Source organism: Prionailurus bengalensis, chromosome B3, assembly GCF_016509475.1.
Source record: "Prionailurus bengalensis isolate Pbe53 chromosome B3, Fcat_Pben_1.1_paternal_pri, whole genome shotgun sequence".
NCBI classification, from domain to species: Eukaryota; Metazoa; Chordata; class Mammalia; order Carnivora; family Felidae; genus Prionailurus; species Prionailurus bengalensis.
Window position 1 is genome coordinate 36440314 of NC_057355.1, and position 27325 is coordinate 36467638.

At 36.7% G+C, this 27325-nt stretch overlaps 1 protein-coding gene across 3 annotated transcripts in view; it reads right to left on the reverse strand.

Annotated features, from left to right (window-relative positions):
- Positions 1-27325, reverse strand: part of GLCE (glucuronic acid epimerase) — a 116539-nt gene that overhangs the window by 24003 nt on the left and 65211 nt on the right. Inside the window, exon 1 of one of the 3 annotated variants that reach the window (XM_043554044.1) lies at positions 9399-9460. The exons of the other annotated variants lie outside the window; for them this stretch is intronic. The gene's annotated coding sequence lies outside the window, so the exon portion shown is untranslated. Of the gene's footprint in view, positions 1-9398; positions 9461-27325 lie in introns of those variants that run through there. 3 annotated transcript variants of the gene reach the window in all.

The following is a 27325-nucleotide window of genomic DNA, read 5'->3' on the forward strand; positions in this document are numbered from 1 at the left end:
AAATGAGGTATGCCTGCCTATATTACATGATTCACATTTTATAGATGAAGGGACTAGGATATCATAGCCCACAAGAGATTCACTAAAGAGGACAGGAACAAAGCCAAGAGAGATGAGAACTTAAACATGGTTAAACATTGTGTTCTTTCTTACTTTACGGATGATGAAACAAACAGGCCTTGTCACGTTAAATAATTTACCCTAAGTTACATGATTATTTGATGGTTCACTTGAAATTTGAACTCAAGTTTGTTTGTCTGACTCCCAACCCTGTGCTCTGACAGGTCATAAGGTATCTTTGAGCAGTTATACATTATATTCCAGAAACTGAATACTATCCTTCCCCAGAAGATATTCTAATTTATAACAGGTTATCCCATTGTGAATTGAACTCGGCCATCAATGGGTCTTATTCTAGACAGAGCTGAATTTTGATCTTCAATCAATAATTTGCATCGGTAAAATACAATTTTAGGAAAAGTTATTCTAAAAGTTTATTAGTATTTTTGAATGAAACTACCAGAATTTTGAATTTTCTTCAAATCTAACAGTATAATTATATGACATATTAATATCAGAATAGAAATGAGTCAGAATTATGAGTATTTATGTATATATCATCCAATAAAGCTATCAGCTCTCCACATTAGAATAATTAAGCCCATGAAAACAGGATCCCCATTGCCCCCACAAATCTAGCAACAGCTCACAAATGCATTACAATACCTCATCTCTGCTAATAATTATTATGATGTACTGGGATAACTTGTCCAAGCAAAACCTTTCTCTAGAGATAGGAATGGAGCTTAGTAACAGTTTTATCAGTCCATGTTAGTTTGAGGCTCTGAGAATAATGTCGTAAAAACCCCAAGGTGGCAGTATATAAGAAGTGTAGCTAGCATTCATATAAGAAGTTAGAGTACAGGGGCACCTGGGTGGCTCAGTTGGTTAAGCATCCGACTTCGGCTCAGGTCATGATCTCGCAGTCCATGGGTTTGAGCCTCGTGTCATGACAGCTCAGAGCCTGGAGCCTGCTTCCGATTCTGTGTCTCCCTCTCTCTCTGTGCCCCTCCCCTGCTCTCGTTCTATCTCTCTCTGTCCCTCAGAAATAAACGTTTAAAAAAAAATTAAAAAAAAAAAGAAGTTAGAGTATAACAAAGTAGAAATCTTAAGTCTTATTGGGCATCATGGCTGTGTTGTGGCCCAGAAAGAAGAGAGAAAGGCAAAAGAAGGGCAAAAGAGCGTATCTCTCAGTAGAACGTCTTACCCACTTAATGGGAAGTACTCCACAAATATTAAACCAGAAAGGGCCTAATTCAGTCACACTGATCTAGTCACGGTGTTTATGGTTGCATACATTTTCAATTTAATCTATTGGCTTGTGTAACCTACATGGCAACCTAGTCTTCCCACAGTCTATAGCTTGTGCTAAAACTTATCACTAACTAGCAATCACTGATGGGTAGGTCAGTCATGCCACCTCATCTATCCTCAAACCTTCATGGGACATACTTAGGCTTAAAACAAACAAACACCAAATTACATTTGAATGATAAAGGAAGTTTGCTGATTTTTGAGGGGGTAGGGGGAAAGGCTACAGGGAAAGGAAACATTTAAAGACCAGTTTTACTATATGCCAGGTGCTATACATATTTCAGTTACTGAAATCAAACCCTAAGCAGGAGGAGTTCTTGTTATCACCATCATATAGCTGAAGAAACTCTACAGAAGACAAATTATTAGCAAGCACACAGTGGGATTTAAACCTAGATTTATCTGGCTTCAGAGTGTTAGGTTCTTCTTATCATACCACAATAGCCTATTATCTGCTTCCAAATCACTATTTACTTTCTCACCAACTAGATGAAGAGTAGAATGATTTGCCCTTAGTTTGTGCAGACATCTTAAACTACTGACACTATGCAGCAACTTTTGAAACTAAAAATTGTTTCTGAAAAGAGGTTCTAAATGTATTCAGCTTAATTCTCCCTAACATTGAAAACAATAATATAAAGAACTAGGGCAGCAGTGTTTTTTAAGGAGCAAAGAGCAGCAGCTTTTGTATCCAGAAAAGTTGAACAGCTATAGTGTAGCTAAAATGTTCTTTGAAGTGCTGTATAATATTTAACTAAAAAAACTGCTTCTTCTGAGCAATGTGTCAAACTCAGCATATGTTATGTAAATAAATCAGTTCAGAAAGAAGTCCTAGGCTTCTCCAGCTGTGTAACATTTCTCCCCTCATTAGGAAAGCAAGAGAAAGAAAACCTAATGATGTGTTTACTCTGCATGGTTCATGCATACGGGGATTTTACAGTACAGATTGGTGGAACTATCCTAAGAAGTTCTACAGAATAGCTGCTAATAACTTTTTATCAAGTTTGACGCACTCCTGCAAAACAGAAATGACAGAAGGGGAAAAGTTCATCAAGTTGCTTGCTTATAGCAATTTTAAAGGTATAAAGGTATAAAGATAGAGTCTTTGGCCATGCAGAAAGTATGTGGAAGAAATCATATGTGGACACTGGTCCCAGATGATTTATATATATATATATATATATATATATATATAATTTGAGAGAGACAGAGACAGAGAGAATGAACGAACGGGGAGAGGGGAAGAGGGAGAGAGAGAATCCTAAGCAGGCTCCATGTTCGGCATGGAGCCTCAATCCCCAGATCTTGAGATCATGACCTGGGCTGAGATCAAGAGTCAGATGCTCAACTGAGCCAGCTGCCCAGTGCCCTTAGAATGCAGTGTTGAGTTACTTCACAAGTAATGCAGAATGTATCACTTTGGGAAAAAAATGATTAAGGGAATGTGCTAAAAGGATCATGTGAGAACAATCTGCCAGGCTGTTGGGCTGTACTGTGAATTCTATTTGCTAGCCGAGTTTGTGTTTTTCTAATGTTTACAATAAAAAGAAACATCCAATATACTGGCCTTCTGATATTATATAATCTTTTGCAATTAAAGACATTGTAAGATGAGCACCCATATTTTAGATTTCTCTGAATAAACAGTTAACAGAAGTGCAGGGCAGGAGACAGGGAAAGTGGGACCTTTATAAGAAGGGAAGGAGAGGGGAGCCTGGATGGCTCAGTTGGTTAGGCGTCTGACTTTGGCTCAGATCATGATCCCATGGTTGGTGGGTTTAAGCCCTGCATTAGGCTCTGTGCTGACAGCTTGAACCTGGAGCCTGCTTCAGATTCTGTGTCTCCTTCTCTCTCTCTGTCCCTCCCCAACTCATTCTCTGTCTCTCAAAAACAAAACAAAAAAACCCCACACATTTAAAAAATTTTTTACAAAAGGGGGAAGGAGAGGAAGAGACTGGCAAGTCTGAGTCCTTATTAATATGCTCACATTTAATTCTCACAACTACAAAAGTGGGTATTATCTTCATTTTCCAGATAAGGAAACTGACAGGGAGTCAACTGTTGACTCACCCACCTTACTGGCTCTGCTCCCGCTGTCAGTTACCTCATTTCTGTGATTCGCAGTTTCCTCATCAGTGCAATAGGACTGGTACTAATCTACCTCATAGGTACCTCCTAGGGTGTCTAAATGAGCTAACATATACATCTAAACGATGTGGAAACCTTAGTTCCATCTTCCTTCTTGCAGAGTAATTATTAATTTGTTCAGTCACAATCTGTCCAAAGTATAGTAAGACATACACAGCTGGAAACAAACCAGGTTAAAGGACTAGTAATCAATTTGCCATTTTACTACATTTTCATTGTATTTCATTTCATATCCTTTATCTTCATACTACTACGGCATACTACGTTAAAAAGAGTATGTCCCAAATATCAGAGTACCCTTCAAATTTTGAAAACAGTCAACAACTTTCTTCATCCCCTGATTTCTAACAGAGGGCTCAGAGCCCTCCAATGAGGTATCTCATATTTTATGTTATCCATGACTAAATAACCTATGAAGTAGTATCAAGAGAAAGCCATGTCACTCAAGATGATGTCATGGTAACACAGAAATTTTAAAACTAAACAGGTTACTAACATGAATGTTTACAGCATTTATTCATAATATTCTAAAACTGAAAACCCAAATGTCCATCAGCTCAGGCGACTACATAAAGAAGCTGTGGTTCACCCATATAATGGAATACAACTCAGTAATAAACTAATACCTGATATCTGCAATGACATGGATGAATCTTTTTTTTTTTAAGTTTATTTATTTATTTTGAAAGAGAGAGACAGAGAGAGTGAGAGCAGGGGAGGGGCAGAGTGAGGGGAGGAGGAGGAGGAGGAGGAGGAGGAGGAGGAGGAGGAGGAGGAGGAGAGAGAATCCCAAGCAGGCTCCGTGCTGTCAGCACAGAGCCTGATGCAGGGAACTTACAAACCATGAGATCATGACCTGAACCAAAACGCAGAGTTGGACGCTTAACCAATGGAGCCATCCAGGCGCCCCATGGATGAATCTTTAAAAGCATTTTACTAAGTGAAAGAAGGCAGACACAAAAGGTTACTTAATATATGATCCCATTTACATGACATTCTGGAAAAAAGCAAAATTACAGGGATAAAAATTAGATAAGTAGTGGTGGCAAGGGATTAAGAGGCACTAGGAACTTTGAGGGGTAATGGAAATGTTCTAGATTTTTATTGTTCTGGTACAGGTTACATGACTGTATACATCTGTCAAAACTTATCTAACTGTACACTTTAAAAGGACTGCATTTTGGGGGTGCCTGGGTGGCTCGGTCGGTTAAGTGTCTGGCTTCAGTTCAGGTCACGATCTCACAGTTCATGGGTTCGAGCTCCACACCAGGCTCTGTGCTGACAGCTTGGAGCCTGGAGCCTGCTTCAGATTCTGTGTCTCCCTCTCTTTCTCTGCCCTTCCCCCACTCTCGTTCTGTTCTGTCACAAAAATAAACATTAAAAAAAAAAAAACTTAAAAGGAGTGCATTTTACTGCATGTAAATTATATCTCAATAAATCTGACTTTTAAAACTTGTAATTTATAAAATTAGTCAAGAATAAATGCATTTCAAAGGGTGTCTGGGTGGCAGTTAAGCATCTGACTCTTAATTTTAGCTCAGGTCATATCTCACAGTTCATGAGATTGAGCCCCACGTCAGACCCTGAACTATCTTCTTGGGATTCTCTCTCTCTCTCTGCCTCTCCCCTGCTCATGCTGTCTCTCTCTCCCCCAAGTAAACATTTAAGAAAAGATTTTTTAAAAAAGAATTAATACATTTCTATCATTTTTTTGAGTAATAAATGCTATGAATATACAGAAGTAACTTATAAAATAGGCCATAAACAAAAGGAGAGACTGTATTTGGGGGGTGGGGGGGAAACAAGCTTTTGAGCCCAATACTCCTAGATTTCAGTAGTGGTAATCTGGACAATCTTGGACCAGGTAATCTCAATTTTCTTATCTGTAAAGCTGAGATAATACCTTCTGCTTTATAAAGCAGTTGTAAGACTAAATGAACACTTAATTTGGTTCCCACCGTGTATCAGGCAAAGAAAGGAAAATGTCAATGGATGAAGTGATACCTCTTTTTGAAGTCAATAAACAGTAAGTTTCATCTATCTGTATCAGTTCATTTAATCAGCATCTATTTGTTAAACATCTATTATATGGTAAGTCACCATTTTCCCAAATAAGCATTATGAAAAAAGAGAGAATTATATGTCTCTCCCCCTGAAAAGAACAACGTTCCCTAAATTTCTATAATTTTTATTATCTCATGAAAGTTGGTAAGAACAGCAATCAAGAAACAAACAGAATGATATATTAGTAAGGAAAATACATTTTATCAGCAACAAATGTGAATTAAGTAAGATTTAAGCTAAGGTTTCCCAAATGTACAATTTTCTGAGCAAACAGGAAGGTTACCAAATTGAATTAACTTCAGCACTGTAGGAACTTTCATTTAACTCCTACTTAAGACTTTACTGCATGCTGAGCAAAGGGTATGGATACTTTCTGGTGGTTTTTAAAACTGAGATGAATGTAAATTACCACAAAGAAATAAATAAGGTGGCTGGAGTAGAAATGAAACTTATCCAAAATAGTATTTCTTAATGCACAAAAATATATTTCTATACATTTTCTAAGGGTTGAAGCTAACTTTTCACTGACAATTATGTAAAGTCTCAGATCCTGGCACTAGGATCATTTATGATGGTAAATCTGAATTACAAATATTTAACAAAGAAAATTACATCTTCTAGGATTTTTTTCCCCAAATCAAAATCCTTTTCTCCATATACATATATATGTTTATTATGTATATTTCATATACACATACATACATACATATATTTTTTCTTCTGGCAACAAAGCCTATTGTATACCGAAGCACACGCTGCTTCATGTTTCTAAAAAATTATTCCTTCAGAACAGAATTTAAAGTATTATCCAACGTCTCATGAGCTTTAGGTTTCAAAGTGTGGCAAATACTGATTCAAGAATAAGAAATGAAGATAATACACCAATTTTCCCTTTGCTCTTTAGCCAACCATAAAGCAGAGATGGCCTTCCAACAACCCAATATGAATCTCTTCCTATCATGTCCTATGATGCACATTTGTAATAAGGATAGAGATCATTCTTTGTTAGTGCTAAACTCCATCTCTGGGAAGCAGAGTGAATTTATGTAGGCATGTATATTTTGAGAGAGAAAGAGCAGGGTAGGAACAGAGAGAGAGAGTGAGCGAGAGAGAAAGAATGACTCCCAAGCAGGCTCCACGCTGACATCACAGAGCCCAATGCAGGGCTCAAACCTATGAAGTGTGAGATCATGAGCTGAGCTGGAATCAAGTTCAGACGCTTAACAGACTGAGCGCCACCCAGATGCCCCAGAAACAGAGTGAATTTTAAAAGCTTAATATTATATACTGAATCTGAATACATAATACCAATGTTTTCTACCCCCTTACTATTTACTGCCTAGGGTACGAAAGGGAGAAGGTGTTCACATTTGTTATTGGCAACTATTTCTTGACTGAAAATTAAATTCTTCTGGCAGTTTCTTGGTATAAATTGATATGGCCTGAATGCAGAAATGAAACAAGGGGACTTTGTTTGTAAGCTAAAAACAAACAAGGTCATTGAAACTTTAATTTCTCATTCTCCACTTTAGTCAGAAAGTGACTAGTGCTCCACAACGGAGCAAAGGGGGTTATAGGAATTTGGGGGCTTCAAGACTTCTGGGGGTCATATGGAGTCTTTTACATGTTTTCTATATACTTTAGAACTAAACTCTCTGAGGTTATGGAGCACCCTAAAGATAAACATGTCCAACCTGAACATACTTTTCTATAAGGAACTCCTTAAGAGAATTCATAAAATTCTAAACCAGTATATCTTCCTGCAGTCTTCCCAGGAAAATGAGAAATTACCCTAAAATGCCCAATATGGATATCCTACAATCTTTAATAATATCAAATAAGTTATTTCTTTACATTATTAGAAAATTATTTCTCATTTGTATATCCTTTGCCTCATTCCTTAATGTCTACTGCAGCATATCCTCCACCAAAACAGAAACACTCTGAATTTATGATTGTGGACTAAAGTTTGTAACTTTCCAAGGATGAATTTCTTATATACCTTTGCTGTTGCATTTATATCAGAAAATAAAGTTCTAAGAAAGAAAGAAAGAAAGAAAGAAAGAAAGAAAGAAAGAAAGAAAGAAAAAAAGAAAAAAAAGAAAGAAAAGAAAAGAAAAGAAAAGAAAAGAAAAGAAAAGAAAAGAAAAGAAAAGAAAGAAAAAGAAAATTAAGTCCTTGAGGGGAGAAACCATGTGTGAACAGATTTTTCTCCCTGCCAAAGTGCCTAGGAGTTTTCTTTTCACATAATAGCCTAATTATTCCTGAAATACATTTGGATAAATTCCTATGAATGTAATTCCCACCTCAAATTCTACTTTGCTATCTCATCCTAAATATCCACCTAAGGAGAAGTAGCCAGTTTGGGAAGTATAAAGGATCCTAAGCTCTGCAATAATGAAATACACGTTAAAAAATCAACACGTTAATTAAAAAAAAAAAAGTATTTTGAAATCTTTAAGACAACTGGCAGAATAAGATAAAAGTACAATTGAGCAATTTCTACTTTCACAACAAATAAACCTAAGAGGAAGGAAGGAAAATGGGCACATGAGTTTACACACACACACACACACACACACACACACACACACGCTTCATGCACTCACACCAATCCCAATGTACCAAGTGATAAATCAAGATCTTTACCTGGAAAAACATTTTGTAATATAGCACAATATTATGTATCTCATCTAAGATGCTACTGCCTAGAAATATCATTGATTATTTTTAGCATTTTCTTTCTTTTTTTAATTTTTATTTATTTGGGGGAAGGGGAGAGAGAGAGGGAGAGGGAGGGGGAATGAAGGAACGAAGGAACGAACAAGCAGGGGAGGGGCACAGACAGATGGAGACAGAATCTGAAGCAGGCTCCAGGCTCTGAGCTGTCAGCACAGAGCCCGATGCAGGGCTCAAAATCACGGGCAGTGAGATCATGACCTGAGCCGAAGTCGGATGCTTGACTGAGCCATCCAGGTGCTCTGAAATATCACTGATTATTCAGAATATAATATTACACCTGGATCAGCTACTGACTGTTAGAAAAGCATTAATGACTGTTCAACCATACTCTCCTATCAGATTGATACTATTGGCTTGACATACCAACATACTAGATACATATAGGAAGCTGTCCTCTAGCTTAAATAATTAGAATATTTTTATGCAGATAAAAGGGAACTATGATCACTCTGTCAACAGTCTGTTTTATTCCATTCAAAGGTTTGTATGAAAGGCAGAAACACCTATATACCCTAAATAAGAAAAACTTGTAAGGCATACATAAAGATATTGAAAAGCTCTTTCAAGAGCTAAAGAACAGAGAACACTAATAACATAAATATGAAATGGGGGCATTTGCTGTGAGTTTCAAGAGTTCAATGAAGACTCCACCAATTCACCTGATTTTTTAGGAATGACTGGAAAATAAATGGTAGAAGCAAAAACAAAACCCGTCTCCTTGGAAAAATTTGGTAAAATTTAGATATTTTTGTCTTCAAAAATCTAAAGTATAATAAAATCTGTCTCTCTCTGTCCACTTATCCACACCCGAAGAGAGCACTAGGAGAAAACTGATTTTTGTCAGAACTGCAAAGTGGATTTGAATTCTTAACCATTTGTTCGCTTTTTCAAATATTTATTTTCGCTCTCTTGTTTGAATTATCTATATATCAAGTATTCCATCTGAAATACAGGCTTTTTTACTTTAGAAGGGAGTCCTGAGCCACAGAACATAGACAGTCTCTAGAAGCTAGAAATGCAAGCAACAGGCAATTCCTAAAGCCTCAAGAGGAATGCAATTCTGCCGATACCTTGATTTTAGTCCAGTGAAATCCACTTTGGACTTCTCACTTCCAGAACTGTAAGATAATTAATAAATTTGGGTTATTTAAAGCCACTACGTGGTAATTTGTTACAACAGAAATAGAAACCTAATACATCTAGCAATTCGTAAGTCTCAATAATTATTTTTACTGATCCCTGGTTGTGGATATTTACACAGAATCGGCACCTTAATACTACTCTGATAATCAGGTTTGGTAGGCATAGTCTTTTGGTTAACAAGACAGAAAGTCTCAAATCAAAGAAAACATTAAAACGAAAAAACAGCAATAAATCATGCCTCTCACGGTAGACTATAGGTCAAACATGTATTACTGAGAGAATGCTGAAGTTTGCAACTATGTGCGTTTGCCTACTTCTCCTTTTAGTTGTACTGCTTTTCCTCCATCTATTTGAAACTCCTGTCATTAGATGCCTACAGATCTAGGACTGTTATAGCCTTTTGACGAACTGACCCCTTTTTTTTTTTTTAATTTTTTTTTCAACGTTTATTTATTTTTGGGACAGAGAGAGACAGAGCATGAACGGGGGAGGGGCAGAGAGAGAGGGAGACACAGAATCGGAAACAGGCACCAGGCTCCGAGCCATCAGCCCAGAGCCTGACGCGGGGCTCGAACTCACGGACCGCGAGATCGTGACCTGGCTGAAGTCGGACGCTTAACCGACTGCGCCACCCAGGCGCCCCCGAACTGACCCCTTTTATGTTATGAAATAATTTTCCTATTTTTTGTTCTGAAATCTACATTATCCAGTATCAATATAGGAACTCCAGCTTTCTTGTGATTACTGTTTACATGGTGTTATCTTTTCTGTTTACTTTTAACCGGTATCTTTATATTCAAAGTGGCTTTCTTATAGACAGTATGTAATTGAGTCTTTTAAAACATCTAATCAGGTAGTGAGCACATAGACCATTTAATGTGATCACCAATATGGATGGATTTAACTGTTTTACTATATCTGTCTTATCTCTGTTCTCTTTTTCTTTCTTTCTTTCCACCTTTTGGTGTTTTTTATGATTCCATTTTAGTTCTACCATTTTTAGCTCTACCTCCTTTTTTTTGTTTTTAACTTCTACTTATAAACACCATAATGTGTTGTTATTCTTGTTCTAAACAATTGTCTTTAAGAATATATGAGGGGAAAAAGAATTTTATATCCACACACATATTTACCATTTCTTATACTCTTCATTTCTTTTTGTGGATACAAATTTCCATCTGAGATTATTTTCTTTCTGCCTGAAGAACTACTCTTTTAACATATCTTATAGTATAAGCCTGCTGGTGACAAATTCTCTCAGCTTTGTTTATCTAAAAAACTCTTTATTTTGCCTTCAACTTGGAAACATCCTTTTTGCCAGGTACAGAGTTCCAGGTTGAGTTTTTGTTTTTCTTCTTCTAGTAATTTAAGGATGTCATTTCTGGCATGCATAGCTTCTGACAAGTCTGTAGTGATTTTTATGTTATTGTTCATCTGTTATTTAAGGTGATATATTTTCCTCTGGCTGCTTTTAAGGTTTCTTTCAAGATTTTTGTCACTGGTTTCAACAATTTAATTTTTGTGCCTGGTTCTTCTGCTTAGAAATTTGTGAACTTCTGGGGCGCCTGGGTGGCGCCGTCGGTTAAGCGTCCGACTTCAGCCAGGTCACGATCTCGCGGTCCGTGAGTTCGAGCCCCATGTCGGGCTCTGGGCTGATGGCTCAGAGCCTGGAGCCTGCTTCCGATTCTGTGTCTCCCTCTCTCTCTGCCCCTCGCCCATTCATGCTCTGTCTCTCTCTGTCCCAAAAATAAATAAACATTGAAAAAAAAATTAAAAAAAAAAAAGAAATTTGTGAACTTCTATAATCTGTGGGTTTACAGTTTTCATCAAACTTGGTAAATAGTTGGCTTCTATTTTTTGAAATATTTTTTTGTCTCCCGATCTCCTTCTAAAACTTGTTATACTTGTGTTAAATAGTTTAATGTTGTTCCATAGCTCACTGATAGGCTTTTTCCAACTATTTTTTTCTGTTGGTATTTCATTTTAGATAGTTGCTATGTCTTCAGGTTTTAACTAATCTTTTTCTCCTGCAATGTCTGTTAATCTCATCTGCTGTATTTTCCACTTCAGAAATTTTATTTTTCATCTCTGGAAGTTCCATTTGGGTCTCTCTTTTGAAAAACAACTCCCACTTCTCTCATTGACATGTTTGTTTTCCTTTACTCTCTTGAACATACGGAGTATAGTTATAATCACTGCTTTAATGTCCTTGTCTGCTAATTTGATCATATGTGCCATCTTTCTCTCTTCCTATTGGTTGATTCTTCTTCTGGTTTTGGGTCACATTTTCTGCTTCTTTGCATGTCCGGTAATTTTTTATAGGATGCAAGACATTAAGAATTGTTGGGTAATGAAATTTTTTCAGATCTGTTATGGATATTTTTACCTTTCATGCTTCATCCTCACTACTGCATGTTTTTTAAAGCAGAAAATGGTATTTATAGAAAATATGAGTTGACAAATGAATTTGTGCAATTTACTTTTTTGTCTACGACAAAATTTTAAGTGTATAGTACAACATAAGCACAATGTTGTACACAAGATTTCTAGAACTTTTTCAACTTCCATCACTGAAACATTATACTCATTAAATAGCAGCTACCCATTTTCCCCTAGCTCCAGCCCCTGGCAATCACTACTCTACTTCCTGTTTTTCTGAGTTTGACTACTTTTAGATACCTCATATAAGAGGAATCATGCAGCATTTGTCTTTCTGGGACTGGCTTATATCACTTAGCATAAAATGTCCTCAAGGTTCATTTATGTTGCTGCCTGACAGAATTCCTCCTTAAAGGCCAAATAATATTCTACTGTACATACACATCACCATTCTCATCTATTGAGACACTTGGGTTGCTTCCACCTCTTGGCATCTGTGAATAATACTTCAATGAACACAGAAGTGCAAATCTCTCTTCAAGATCCCGATTTCAATTACTTTAGGTAAATACCCATAAGTGAGATCACTGGATCATTCGGTATTGGATTTTTCTGAATTCCTGTGTTGTTGAGCTTTGTTCTGGGTGTAGTTCAATGGCCTGGAAACAGTTTGATAGTTTCAAGGTTTACTTTTTAAACTTTGTTAGGTGGGACCAGAGTACAACAGTTCCCCCTCATCTGTGGGAGATGTTTTCTAAGACACCCAGGGGATGCTGGAAGTTGAGCTTAGTCCCGAAACCTATGTGTGTTTTTTCCTAAACACATACTTCTGCTAAAGTTCAATCTATAAATTAGGCTCAGTAAGAAATTAACAACTAAAAATAGGACAATTATGACAATATACTATAATAAGTTACGTGAACGTGGCCTCTCTCAAAATATCGTACTATACTCACACTTCTTGTGATGATGTTAGACGATAAAATGCCTATGTGATGAGATAAAGTGAGGTGACTGACACAGGCACTGTGATGTAGCATTAGGCTACTGCCAACCTTCTGAGGATACCTCAGAAGCAGAACCACCTGCTTTTGGACCACAGTTGACCATGGGTAACTGAAACCACAGCAAGTAAACCCGCAGATAAGGAAGGGCTACTACTGTAGCTTCTGGTCTAGAGCAGTGTCCTTGAGACTTTATCCAGTCCTATTAGGAGGTCGTTCCACTCTGGCTAATGTGGCAACTTACTCTCTGTGATCTCTGAGGGCTTTTCCTCCTACTCCTTCCAGTGGTTCTTTTCCTAGTGCTGAGTAGTTACTTCACATGTATACACAGATTGATAGCCAAAGACTTGAAGAGACACTCTCCAGGTCCCTGGAGTTCTCCATTTCTATACTTCTTTCCTTTCCAATATTTTCCCTTAAAATTTTAGCTTGTCATCTCTGAACCCCAAACTCAATCCTGTGAGGCTCCTGGGCTGTTTAGGTTCCCTCTGTCGGCACTGTGGCTTAGAAACACGGTGGACTCACCCGCATTCATTTCCCCATCTCTCAGAGATCATTATCCCGGATTGACTTTTAGCCAGTATGTCAAAAACCACAACTAAGAAAGAAGTGAAGTTGAGAAGTCAATTCTTACCATTAATACGTTCTATTTGATAATTATGCCATTGCTTTGCTCCAACATAAAAAGCCTCACTTGTATTTATACCTGAACTTCATGGAGGCATGTGTTAATTACTAAACTATCTCATAAAATGTTATTATTCTACAAAGTACATTCTTTTTTTAAAAAAATTTTTTTAATGTTTTAATTATTTTTGAGACAGAGACAGAACAAGAGCAGGGGACGGGCAGAGAGAGAGAGGGAGACACAGAATCCGAAGCAGGCTCCAGGCTCTGAGCTGTCAGCACAGAGCCCGGCGCAGGGCTCGAACTCACAGACCGTGAGATCATGACCTAAGCTGAAGTCAGATGCTTAACCAACTGAGCCACCCAGGCACCCCAGTACATTCTATTTTTGTAAATGTTTATCCATTTTTGAGAGAGACAGAGAGAGAAAGAGGGAGAGAGGAGAAGAAGAGGGGAGGGGCAGAGAGAGAGGGAGACAAAGAATCCAAAGCAGATTCTAGGCTCCGAGCTGTCAGCACAGAGTCCAACATGGGGCTTGAACCCATGAATCGTGAGATCATGACCTGAGCCGAAGTCTGACACTTAACCCACTGAGCCACCCAGGTGCTCCTACAAAATACATTCAAAATCAAGCATGACTGAGAAAGAATCTTCCATGGAAATGCAAAGTTTTCTTTATCTCATCTTATAAACTGAACATGTACATTTTTGGCTAACTCTCCAAGTATCATTTTCATTTTTTTATTAAAAATTTTAAATAAACTTTTTATCACAGTATAATATAGTAATGAATAGCTTAATTTTCATGAAGTTAATGTGCCTCTGAAACCAATACCCAGATCAAGAAATATAGTACAAGTACACACGTCTGGTTTAACATTCAGAATTCAAATTAAAAGAAAAAGAGAGGAAACCCATACCATGTCAATAGCTTTTATCATATAAAAGCATTTGATAAAATTTAGTCAGTATTTTATTAAAAATGCTTAGAGCAAACTATCGGACTAGAACTTTCTTAACCAGATACACAGAAGATTCCCTGTTATTTCCCTGTCACATCTTTCCCCCAAAGAAATAATTCTCCTGACTTCTAACACAATAAATCAGTTTTGCCTATTTTTGAACTAAGTGGAATCACAATGTGTACTCTTTTGTGACTGGCTTTTTCTCCTGAACATTATGTTCCTGAGGCTTATCCATGTGGCTGTGTACTACAATAGTTCATTTATCCTCACTGCTGTATGGTATTCCATTGAACAAATAATACCACTATTTAGTTATCCAGTTTGCTGGCTTTGAACATTTGGATGGATTCCAGTTTTTGACTGTATGGGTATTGCTCTATGAACACTCTTACACGTGTGTTTTGGAGAACATATGTTAGCATTTCTGTTGGATATATACCTAAGAGTGAAATTGTAAGGTCATGTGGTATAAGCATGATTAAGTTCAGCTTTAGTGAGAAAAAAATAAAAAAAAAGTATTAACCAGAGTGGTTAAAGCAATTTATATTCCTACCAGCTGTGGAAAATGAGTTGCAAATACAATACATCCTCATCAACATTTGATAGCATCAGTCCTTGAATTCTAGCCATTCTGTAGGATAGACAGCGATATCACATCATGGGTTTAATTTATACACTGCAAATGACTAATGAGATTGAGGATCTTTTAATATGTCTGTATGCTTTCTGAAGACCTTCTGCTGCGAATTGACCATTTAAGTGTTTTGCCCATTTTTCTACTGGGTTGTTTGTCTTCCTATTGCTGTACAGGAGTTTTTAATATATTCTGGCTGAGTATTCTGCAAATACCTTTTGTTCCAAACGCAAATATCTTTTTCTCACTCTGTGGTCTGCCTTTTCAATCTTAACTGTAGTTTAGTGAACAGAATTTCTTTTCTTTTCTTTTCTTTTCTTTTTTCTTTTCTTTTAAGTAGGTGTCACACCCAGCATAGAGCCCAATGTGGGACTTGAACTCATGACCCTGAGATCAAGATATGAGCTGAAATCAAAAGTGGGACAGTTAACCAACTGAGCTACCCAGGTGCCCCAGTGAACAGAATTTCTTAATTTTAATGTATATTCCATGCAAAAGGAAAGGAAAGGAAAGGAAAGGAAAGGAAAGGAAAGGAAAGGAAAGGAAAGGAAAAAAAGAAAAAGCTGGGGGAGTAATACTTACATGAGACAAAACAGACTTGCAAACAAACATTGTAACAAGAGCCAAATAAAGGCATTACATAACGATAAACATATAATCTTCCCAGACGGAATCGAGAAGAAACAGAAAATCTGAGCAGATTACTGGCTATGAAATTGAAACAAACAAAAGTCTAGGGCCAGATGGCTTCACAGGTGAATTCTACCAAACACTTAAGAGTAAATGCCTCTCCTTTTCAAACTATTCTAAAAAAAATGGAAGAGGAAGAAATGCTACCAAATTCACTCTATGAGGCCAGCATTACCCTGGCACCAAAACCAGACACTACCAAAATTAAAAAAAAAAAAAAAAAAAAAAAAAAATTATAGGCCAACATTCCTGATAAACACAGATGTAAAAATCCTCAACAATATATTAGCATACTGAATTCAACAATACACTAAAAAAGATCATTCACCACCATCAAGTGGGATTTATTCCAGAGATGCAAGATGGGTCAGTACCTATAAATCAATCAGTGTGGTACACCATGTTAACAAAACAAAGGATAAAAACCATATCATCATCTCAATAGATGTGAAAACCCCATTTGACAAAATTCAACACCCATTCATGATAAAAAATTCTCAATAAAGTAGGTATAAAAGTTCTCAAAAATACCTCAACATAATAAAGGCTATATATGACAAACCTACAGCTAACATCATACACAATGGTAAAAAACTGGAAGTTTTTCCTTTAAGATCAAAACCACGACAAGAATGCCCACTCTTGCTACTTTCATTCAACATTAACAATGGAAGTCCTAGTCACAGCAATCAGACAAGAAAAAGAAATAAAAGGCATCCAAATTGGTAAATAAGTAAAACTGTCACTACCTGCAGATGACATGATACTGTATATAGAAAACCCTAAAGACTCCACCAAAAAAAAAAACAACAAACAAACATGAGAACTAATATGTAAATTCAGAAAAGTTGCAGGATACAAAATTAATATATAGAAATGTGTGTTTCTAGACATTAATAACAAATTGCCAGAATAATCCTATTTACACTTGCATCAAAAAGAATACAATACCTAGCAATAAATTTAACCAAGGAGGAAGGAGGAAGAAGGCCTATACTCTGAAAACTATCAGACACTGATGAAAGAAATTAAAAATGACGCAAACAGGGGCATCTGGGTGGCTCAGTAGGTTAAGCATCCAACTTTGGTTCAGGTCATGATCTTGCAGTTTGTGAGTTCGAGCCCTGTGTCAGGCTCTGTGCTGACAGCTTGGAGCCTGGAGCCTGCTTCAGATTCTGTGTCTGTATCTCTTTCTCTCTGCCCCTTCCCTGCTCATGCTCTCTCTCTCTCTCTCTCAAAAATAAATAAACATTAAAAAAAATTTTTTAAATGATGCAAACAAGTGGAAAGATAAACCATGCTCACGGATTGGAAAAATTGGTATCGTTAAAACGTCCATACCACCTAAAGCAATCTACAAATTCAGTGCAATCCCTATCCAAATTCCAATAGAATTTTTCACTGAACTAGAACAAATAATACTAAATATTGTTATGGAATCATAAAAACAAACAAACAAACCCAAATAACAAAGCAATCTTGAGAAAGAAAAAAGCTGGAGGTATCACACCCACATTTCAAACTACACTACAAAAACTACAGTAATCAAAACAGTACAGTACTGGCACAAAAAGAGAGACATAGATCAGATCAATGGGACAGAACAGAGAGCCCGGAAACAAACCCATGCTTATTCAGTCAATTAATCTTCAACAAAGGAGGCAAGACTATACAATGGGGAAAACACAGTCTTTTCAATAAATGGTATTGGGAAAACTGGACAGGTACAAGCAAAAGAATGAAACTGGACCACTTTCTTATACCACATACAGAAATCAACTCAAATGGATTAAATACCTGAATGTAAGACCTGAAATCATACAACTCCTAAAAGAAAACACTGACAGTAAACTCTTGAACATCAGTCTTATTCATATTTTTTTGGATCTGTTCTTCAAGCTAGGGCAACAAAAGCAAAAATAAACTGGGGCTAGCACAGACTAAAAAGCTTTTGCACAGTGATGGAAAGCATCAACAAATTGTAAAGGCAACCTACTAAATGGAAGAAGATATTTGCAAAGGATATTCTAATAAGGGGTTAAATCCAAAATATATAAATTATAGAATTCATATGAAAAAAGCAAACCATCGGATTAAAAACCAGGCAGAGGACCCGAATCGAAATATCCAAAGAAGACACACATGGCCAGCAGACATATGAAAAAATGCTCAACATCACTAATCACCAGGGAAATACAAATCAAAACAGCAATAAAATATTACCTCACAGGTGTCTGAATGGCTAGTTAAAAAAATAAAAAAACAAAATAAACACAAACAAAAACAAGAATAACAAGTGTTGGTGAGGATGGAGAGAAAAGAGGCCCTCATGCCCTGCTGATGGAAATGTGAACTGGTACAGTCAGCATGGAAACTAGTATGGAGGTTTCTCAAAAATTTTAACGTCGAAATACTGTATGATCCAGCAATTCCACTTCTGGGTATTTCCCACCCAAAATGAAAAAAAAAAAAAAATCAAAAAAAAAATACATGCAGTCCTATGTTCACTGCAGCATTATTTGTAATAGCCAAGATAAGGAAGCAACATAAGTGTCCACTGATAACATGAATAAAAAAGATGTGGTATACGTATAAAATGGAGTATTTTTTAAAATTTTTTTTCAACGTTTTTATTTTTATTATTTATTTTTATTTATTAAATAAATAATATTTATTTATTTATTTTTGGGACAGAGAGAGACAGAGCATGAACAGGGGAGGGGCAGAGAGAGAGGGAGACACAGAATCGGAAACAGGCTCCAGGCTCCGAGCCATCAGCCCAGAGCCTGACGCGGGGTTCGAACTCACGGACCGCGAGATCGTGACCTGGCTGAAGTCGGACGCTTAACCGACTGCGCCACCCAGGCGCCCCTAAAATGGAGTATTAATCAGCCATAAAGAAAGAATTAAATCTTGTCACTGTGACAACATGGATGGACCTAGAAGGTATCATACTAAGTGAAATGTGTCAAAGAAAGACAACTATGATTTCATTCATATGTATAATCTAAAAAAAAAAAAAAATGAACAAAAATAACAAAACAAAAACAGACTCATAGATAGAGAAAAATGGGTGGTTGCCAGAGGGGAGAAAGGTAGGGGGTGGGCAAAATAGGTGAAGGGGATTAAGAGGTACCAACTTCCAATTATAAAAGAAATCAGTCAAGGGACACCTGGATGGTTCAGTCAATTCAGCGTCCGACTTCAGCTCAGGTCATGATCTTGCAGTTTGTGAGTCTGAGCCCCGCGCCGGACTCTGCGCTAAGAGCTCAGAGCCTGGAGCCTGCTTGGGATTCTGTGTCTCCCCCTCTTTCTGCCCCTCCCATGCTCATGCTCATGCTCCGTCTCTCAATCATAAATGAATGATTAAAAAAATTGTTTTAAATAAATCAGCCACAAGAATGTAAAGTAAGGCATGGGGAATATAGTCAATAATTTGTAGTAATCTTGTATGGTGACAGATGGTAACTACACTTATCATGGTGAACATTTTTTTTAAATGTTTATTTATTTTTGAGAGAAAGAAAGGGGGAGACAGAGCGTGAGTGGGGAGGAGCACACAGAGAGGGAGACACAGAATCCGAACCAGGCTTCAGACTCTGAGCTGTCAGCATAGAGCCTGACGTGGGGCTCGAACCCACGAACCATGAGATCATGACCTGAGCCAAAGTAGGACATTTTTAACCAACTGAGCCACTCAGGCACCCCCATGGTGAACACTTCTTAATGTATATAGATGTTGAATCACTATGTTATAGACATGAAGCTAATATTTATCAATTACATTTCAATTAAAAATTTTTAAAGATGTTTTCTTCTAGAAGCTTTATTGTTTTACTTTTCATATGTATTAACTCATCTATATTTATTTTTTTGTGTGGTTTGAAGTCAAGGTCAAGATTCATCTTTTTGTTTTCCCCACGTGTATGTCTAATAAACCCACTACAATTTATTAAAAAGAATATCCTTTCCTTCTGCACTGCAATGTTATCTTTAATATAAATCAAATGACTATACATGCATATATCTGTTGGGCTCTGTTTTATTGATTTGTCTTTTCTTGTGGCAGAACCACACTGTCATTATTATAGTCACCTTATAACGTCTTGATATCTTGTAATATAAATCCTCCAGTTTTGTTATTCTTCAGTATGATTTTGGCTATTCTTGGCTCTTTGCATTTCCATAATTTAAGAATCAGCTTCTCCATTTCAAAAAAAACTAAACTAAGAAACAAATCTGGGATTCTGTTAGAGACTGCATTGAATCTACCTGGGGAGAAGTGTAGAGGTCTTTTGTTAGATGTTTGGATATTTGGTGTTTTTGATATATTGATAGGGAAACATTTAAAAAATTTCATTTTTGGCTTGTTGCTGGTATTCAGGCCTAAAACTGATTGTTATTATGTCAATTATGTATCTGGTCAACCCTGCAAAAATTTCACTTTTTAATTCTATTAGTTTGTAGACTCTTGAATTTTCTTTGTAACAATCATGTCATCTGTAAATAACTGTAGTTTTCTCTCTGCTTCCTCCCTTAGTGCACTGAGTAGGCCAGCACTGTCCAACAGAACTTTCTGTGGTAATGCTAATGTTCTATATTTGTTGTGTTTGGTGGCCACTGGCCACATGTGCCTAGATGTGGTATGCGGCCAGTTTGATTGATGACCTATAATTTTAATTAATTGAAATTTCAATTGCGAAATAAGGTATTAGACAGCTTAGGTCTAGGATCTCCAATATAATGGTGGACACAAATGGTTATAGCAGTCACCCCTGTTTTATTCCTGATCTTGAGATAAATGTTTTCAATATTTTACCACTATGTGATGCTTGCTATAGATTTTGGGGGTGGCACGGGTAGAACTCTCTATCAGATTAAGGAATTAACATTCTACTGATGGTTTACTATAAGCATTTAATAAAATCATGAACAAATAAATTTTATCAAATGCTTCCACTTGATAAAACCTATTGAGATGATGTAATTCTCTCTCTTTTTTGTTAATTTGGTTATATTCACTGAGTTCCGAATGTTAGATCAAATTTGTGCTCCTGTATTAAATTCAACTTGGTCATGACATCTACTTCTGTACCTACCTATCTATCTACTTAGACTTGATTTACTAATATATTGGAATTCGTTCACCTATATTTACAAGAAAAATAGACTTGAAATTTTTTATAATGTCCTTATCAGGTGTTGACACTAAGGTTATACAATCCTCAGAACAGGTTGAAAATATTTTCTTTTTATTCTCTGAAGGAGTTTTAGTAATACTGATGTTAGTTCTACTGAAAATTCTTGGAAGAATTCATTTGTGAAGCCATCTGAGCCTAGAAATTTATGTGCGGAAACATTCCAAATTATAGACTCAATTTCATTAATTAATATGAAACTATTCAGATTTCTAATTTTTTGAAAGTTTTAAGGGGTGCTGTTTTCCTAGGAATTTGTCCATTTCACCTAAATTTTCAAATCCATTGGCATAAAGTTATTTTAAAAATCTTCTTTTTTTTTAACATGTGAAGTATCTGCTAAAATGTCCCTTTTTCATTCCTGAAACTAGAAGTTTAGGGGTGCCCGGGTGGCTCAGTCAGTTGAGCATCTGACTCTTGATTTTGGCTCAGGTCATGATCCCAAGGTCATGGGCTCAAGCCCTGCAACGCCCTGCAACAGTCTCCACCATAAGAATGGAGCGTGCTTAAGATTTTCTCTCTCACCCTCTGATCCCTCCTCTGATGGGTACACACACTCTCCCTCTGTCTCTCTTTAAAAGAAGAAGAAGAAGAAGAAGAAGGAGGAGGAGGAGAAGGAGAAGAAGTAGTAGTAGTAGTAGTGGTAGTAGTAGTAGTTTATGCTTTTATTTTTTTCCTTCATCAATACTCTGGTGGGGGGAGTTACTGTTTTTATTACAAGTAGTGATTGTGTTGATTTTCCCTTTTGTACTTTTGTTTTCTACTTTATTAATTTTGGCTCTAACTTTTATTGTCTGCATTCAACATTCTTCATTGATTGCTTCTTACAAGACTTTGCTTGGTCCTAAGTCTTTGCTCAAAAAAAAAAAAAAAAAAAGAAAGAAAAAGTTATCCCGTTTTTTTTAGTGTCTTAGAAAAAATAAGTTGCTGGCTGCCCTGATTAAGCTACCTAACAGTTCATTCTATTGGCTGTGTTTTTAGAAGTTTCCTCTGCAATACCTACTCTAGTATCAGCTCTATAACGAGCAATTAATATTTAAGACTAGTGAGTTGTGTTGTTATAGGGCTTCACTAACACTTCACTAATACTGATATTTTCTCTCCAAAGTATGCTTATATATAAATAGGGGGCCCCTAATGATTAATTGGATACCCTTACTGTAGAACATACAAATTAGGCTAGTCAGGATAATCAAGGCCTGGGGGAAGTAACAAATATTCTTGATACTTTTAATGACTTTAGCAAAACAAATTTATTTCTTGCTCACACATGGTCTCCTAACTCAAATTACATTTAAACAATCAATCACCATTGATTTAAGTAAGCAATAATTTTATATGTGAGGTGTGTGTGTGTGTCTTTTTTTTCCTATTGACATGCATTCAAGAATATACTCATTAGTTGGCATGCTTACTCTGGCTGAAGACAGGAAATCTATATTTAAAGTCCTGATTTACAGATTAGGAATATACATGAACATGAAGTCCTTATAAAGTTTCTATGCAGCCATGTTTGGATTTTCACTAAGGAGTTGGGATTCTTCGTAGTATAAACTTTCCTGCTTGGCAATTTAGCCTTACTCCAAAGACCCCATTATTTCTATACTGCTATGCAATAAACACTATGGACAAGGAAAAAACGCTACATTTAAAGGGACTGATTGGCTATATTATTGCCTTGGATTTTCCTATCTTCTGCATTGTACATCTATCTGTGGGACAGACAAGGCTTATACAGACTAGGAGGCTTATGAGATCTTTAGAAAAATATTCTATTTTCAATGTCCATCTTAGTACAGTATCCAAAATTCTATTTAGCTTGACAGTTCCAACAATAGCAGTGTTTGGAACTTTGCCAAAATCAAGTTTATTACTCATGAAATAGTTCTAAAATGTTAATAGTTTGGAACGAAAGTGTTATTTGCGTCAAAGAGCTAATTTTTATCCAACTCACCTAAAGATAAGGAGTTTAGCGGTCACAACCACAAGATTGTCTAATCACTATAATAACAAAGAATTGAAATGGGTGTGTGTGAGGTCTGATGAATTTAAAGCCCGAAGTCCAACAAAATTCTGAAACTTCACATATATAACACTGGGAAGCTGTATAGCATAGTAATTAAGGATGTATGCTTCCAATTGCTCCTTATGGGTTTGAATCTTACCCTGTCACTTATTAACTCTGTATTTAAGAAGGTTATTTAACTTGTTTACATATCAGTTTCCTCACATACCATATGGGTTTAAAGAGTAACTACTTCAGGGGCACCTGGGTGGCTCTGTTGGTTAAACAACCAACTCTCGATTTCGGTTTACGTCATGATCTCATGATTCGTGAAATTGGGAGATCAAGTCCTGCATAGGGCTCTGCACTGGCAATATGGAGCCTGCTTGTATTCTCTCTCTCTCCTCTCTCTCTGCCCCTTCCCCCACTCTTGCATGTTCTCTCAAAATAGATAAACATTAAAAAAAAAACAAAACTACTTCACAGATTGGGATTAATGTGTTAATGCATGTAAAAGGTTTTAGATCAACGCCAGGCACAAACAAAGTACTCAATAAATGTTAATAAATCCACCACAACCCACCATCTTAAAAAAAAAGTGAGAAAAAGAATTTTTAATTAAAAAAGTCAAAGTTCAAAATTTTAAACCTCACAACAAGTTGTTCATATACTTTCAACCTAATGTCTACCAAAGTTTCAAAACCTTTATCATCCCCCAAAACATTACTATTCCTTATACATGACGATCCAACCAACAGTGTTTATTGAACACCTACTAGGCACTTGGACATAAAGACAAGAGGCATTACAACTGCTATTAAAAACCTTATAATCATATTAAAAATTTTTTTTAATGTTTATTTATTTTTGAGAGAGACAGAGACAGAATGCGAGTGGGTTAGGGATAAAGACAGAGGGAGACACAGAATCTGAAGCAGGCTCCGGGCTCCGAGCTGTCAGCACAGAGCCTGACGCAGGGTTCGGACTCCTGAGCTGTGAGATCATGACCTGAGCTGAAGTCGGATGCTCAACCGACTGAGCCATCCAGGTGCCCCAAAACCTTATAATCATTTTAACAAATTATTTAGAGAATTAGACCATATATAATCAGATGCTGAACTCTGTGGTAAAGAACATACATCTTGACTAAGATGACAAGGAATTCCATGAGAGCTGATACAAAGGTGCCTAGTGTACCACAGGCATTCCCAGTACTAAGGGCTAATGCCACATTATGCTAAGCATAGAGAGGTCCAAATAATCTAACCCTTCCCTATCTCCCTCCTGCAAAAAAGAAAAAAAAAAAGGTTAAAAATATTTGGCTAATGTTATAGTCTTTTATTCCTAATGGCAAGAAGCATTTTTTTTTTTTTTACATGTACTGTATTACTATAGGTAATCTAAGCACTTAAATTCATGAGCATAGTTGTGCTGGGCTGCTCATTCTGAAAACAAAAAAACAAAACAACAAAACAAAAATCCCTATTTATTGGTTAGAACCAGAAAAGAAAAGTAGACCAACTATACTATTTACATTAGTTTTAGTACAGACATAATTTCTGGCCTAAGAATCACAGACGTGGAATTAATCTTAGAAACCACAGTCTAGGGGCCCCTAGGTGGCTCAGTTGGTTAAGCATCCAACTTCAGCTCAGGTCATGATCTCAAGGTTCATGAGTTCAAACCACGCGTCAGGCTCTATGCTGATAGCTCGGAGCCTGAAGCCTGCTTCAGATTCAGAGTCTCCCTCCTTCTCTGCCCCTCCCAGGCTCTCTCATGCTCTCGCTCTCTCTCTCAAAACTAAATAAACATTAAAAAAAAATTAAGAGAAAAAAATGTTTAAAAAGAACCCACAGTCTAATTACATTACAGACAAAAGAATTTAAGATCTAGAGGAGTTTAATGCTCTGTCCAAAGTCACATGATTAGTATTGGCTGTACCAACATTACAATTCAACTGTGCTGATTCCTAATGGTGTACTTTCCTTTCCAACCTACTGCCTGTATAGATCTTCGTGTAACACCAAAACAAATAAGTAAATAATAAGTAAATAAACAAGTAATGTTTTTACATCATCCTACTTAATATTATACTTTTCCCTAAAATATTAACAAAAGAATAATGAATTCTTACCAGATGTCAATTAACAGCACTTTTAACAAAAGGTCTGTAGGTTGACTGCTTATATATACTGAAACAATTTCCCATACAATTTTATCATATTTGAAGTATTTTCTATATTTATTGATTTGAGAATTTTAATATGCTAGAAATAAATACTAAATAACTAATGACCTGCGTATAGATGGATTTACACTAAATGTACAATAAGATCACTAATACGATGAAAATGTTAAGGAAAAACTCTTACAACTGACACCAATTCTACATATAGTCATTAATTTTGACAGTATAACATCACTACGGGGTAAAATACCATTCAGATAAAGACAGCTTAATCACTGCACAAATAGAATTTATTGATCTGCCATAAAATGAATTTATTGACCAAACAATCTAAAGCATTATTTGCAAGCTATACAACAGTTTGTTTTGCAAATGTTATACTAAGTATCATTTCTAGTTTAATCAGACTACTAAAAAGTTACTAGTTACTAGAAGTGTGAAGTTTTGAAATAATTTTTTTTTTTAATTTTTAAAAAAAAAAATTTTTTTTTTTCAACGTTTATTCATTTTTGGGACAGAGAGAGACAGAGCATGAACAGGGGAGGGGCAGAGAGAGAGGGAGACACAGAATCGGAAACAGGCTCCAGGCTCTGAGCCATCAGCCCAGAGCCCGACGCGGGGCTCGAACTCCCGGACCGCGAGATCGTGACCTGGCTGAAGTCGGACGCTTAACCGACTGCGCCACCCAGGTGCCCCTGAAATAATTTTTTTTTACTACTAAGCAATTCATACACGTATTATTTCTGATTCACACACGATTTTTATCAAGAAAGCTAATTATCACTAACATCACTAGAATCCTTTTTGAGACATAAATTGGAGACTCAATCGTCATGAGCATTAACATGTTTTATGTATTAACATGTATTATGTATTAATTAACATGTATTATGCTGGCAGTTCCCTCATATAACCTGTATAAAATAAGTCTTCCAAAAGCGAGGTCCCTTAAGGTTGAAGAAAACACTACCAAGGTTAAGGTAATCTCAGTCTTACCTAATTATTAGTTACTCTCCTAAATGTTTAGAGATTTTCTAGTAATTTCCATTATTTTCTTCATTTTAGGATAAGCAGTATAATGGGTAAGCATAGGCTTTTAGCTCAAAAAACAAAAGGTTCAAAATCCGACTCTGCCACTATTAGCTGTTACCTTGGATACATTTTATTTGTTAAAATGTGGGTAATTATACATACCATGTAGGCTATTGTGAGGACTAAGTTAAATAACGTGGAAATTACAGCACCTGATTTGGAGTCAAGCAAAGAACAGCTGCTCAGAAGTTAAACTATGGGGGCGCCTGGGTGGCTTAGTTGGTTAAGCTCCCGACTTGATTTCAGCTTCAGGTCGTATCTCACAGTTCGTGAGTTCTGTGCCCACAAGCACAGACCCTGCTTGGGATTCTCTCTCTCCCTCTCTCTCTGCCCCTCCCCTGTTTGTGCCCTCTCTCTCTCTCTCTCTCTCTCTCTCTCTCTCTCTCTCTCTCTCTCAAAATAAATAAATAAATAAATAAACATTAAAAAATAAAAATAAAAAGAAGGGGGCCGCCTGGGTGGCTCAGTTGGTTAAGCGTCTGGCTTTGGCTCAGGTCATGATCTCATGGTATGTGAGTTCAAGTATGTCGGGCTCTGTCCTGACAGCTTGGAGGCTGGAGCCTGCTTTAGATTCTCTGTCTCTCTCTCTGCTCTTCCCCTGCTTGTGTTCTGCCTCTCTCTCTCAAAAATAAACATTAACAGTTTGTTTTTTAAAAGTGAAACTCCATACTTCCTCAATTCCCCAAATTCAGAAATGGTGATTTCTTTCTTTTCTTTTCTTTTTGAAGTTTATTTACCTTGAAAGAGAGAGACAGAGTGGAAGGGGAAGAGAGAGGGGGAGAGAAAGAATCCCAAGCTTGAACCCACAAATCTCAAGATCATGAACTGAGCCAAAGTCAGAGGTTTAACCAACCGAGTCACCCAGGCGCTTGAAATCGTGATTTCGATACTGGAAGATAAAGCTGATACTGTCAACTGTCACACATGCACCACTGTTTGTGGCTGCCACTTCTTGGAACCTAAAGCAAAATCAACCGAAGTCACAAAGTTCACCTTCCTAATCTGTAAATACGGAAGAAGCTACCATCAAAACATTAGAAAACAACCCCCCCCCTTCCTCTTTTTTCCCTGC